Source organism: Octodon degus, unplaced genomic scaffold (genome assembly GCF_000260255.1).
Source record: "Octodon degus isolate 3935 unplaced genomic scaffold, OctDeg1.0 scaffold00091, whole genome shotgun sequence".
In the NCBI taxonomy this organism is placed as follows: domain Eukaryota; kingdom Metazoa; phylum Chordata; class Mammalia; order Rodentia; family Octodontidae; genus Octodon; species Octodon degus.
The window spans coordinates 1,983,321-1,984,870 of record NW_004524667.1 but is presented as its reverse complement, the minus strand read 5'-3'; positions in this window follow the sequence as shown (position 1 = coordinate 1,984,870).

Sequence of the window (1,550 nt, the reverse complement as noted above, 5' to 3'; positions counted from 1 at the left end):
CAAAATAATCCAATATAGTCCAGGAGACCATAATAGTAGTGTGTTATCCACAGGACTGGCAATGTCAGAAGTTGTTGACTTGAGCCTTTTAACTCAGCATATTAATATGGCTTTACTTTTTATACCTCATTTTTATACTTTTCTGCTGGATGGTTAAGTCCAATATAAAGCAAGACCTATATAACAGAAAATATAGCTTTTATATCTGACAAGGTCAGTCAAATCCCCTTAGGATTTACCTTGAAACCCTGTAGAGCAGCTTGCAGGTTTTTTGTGTCAGCCATGTTGATGAGTCATGGCCATTGCTTGGCCAATTTGCTCTCTGTGAAATCCTGAGAGAATGTTTTCTCTCCATGTGACTCTCCTTAGGCGCACTCTACATTGTTGATTACTCAGCTATAAAGAATGAGAAACTCTCCAGGGAGATGGCTCAGTAGAATAAGCACTTCCCTGTCAAGCGCAAGGGCCTGAGTTCTATCCCCAGTTCTGCCAAGAAAAAAAAAAAAAAAAGAATGATAAACTTGAAGCCTTCATATATAAGTGGATACAACTTGAAGATATACTCATAAATGAAATAAACCAAACCCACATGTGTAAATCCTGTATAGTCTCCCTAGTGTAAGAAGTCAAAAGAAGAAAAAAAAATTTGAAAGATATAACACAACTAAATGGAAAGTGAGAAATTAAGGATTAAACAATAAAGAAAGGGCAAGGAGAAAAGCTAGGATACATGGCAGGTGAAAAACCATACATTTATATACACAAGATGGTTAAGGCAATCGTCCTGGAAATCTCCATAAGGTTTTTGAAACTAGCAGTTAACTGGTAGGACTCTCACCCTGACTATGTATGCTGATACATACACACACACACACACACACACACACACACACACACACACATATATATATATTTGTGAACTAAGCAACTGCACCAAGGATAGCAACATATGATACTAGGGCCATGCTTGGAATGCCTGTCATTCTGGTCTTCTAGATGCATACTGCTTCTAATATCATATAAACTACAGCTGTACTCTTTCACAAGTAAATGTTTGTTGTTTTTTTTTAAAGGTAATAAAAGAAAACAAGAGACAAGAAAAAATGTCATAGGACTGTCCTGCTACAATGTTGTATATGGTTAGATTGCTCCTGTGCCTGATTGCAGGTGCTTTAATCTGCTGAGCTATTTGGGTTTTTTTTTTCTTCAAATTGGTAGGACAGTTTCAATAATTAACGCATTGCATGCATTCTTCCTAGTGGTTAATTGCTGTACAAGATGCGGACATGATATCCTATTTACAAACACCATTAGAACAAATACTTCTATTCATTAAGAGAATGTAACTATATATCTATCCTATCCACTTTGAATATACAGGTACAAAATGGACATTCATCTGTATTCCCATTTTTTTGTTAAGTTCCATTATTTGAATATTATAGGTACGTAAACTCAGCAAAATATTCTAAAAGAGTCCAGTAGCCCATAATAGTATTGGGTCTTCTGCTTGACTGACAATGTCAGAAATTGTTGACCTGAGTCCCCTA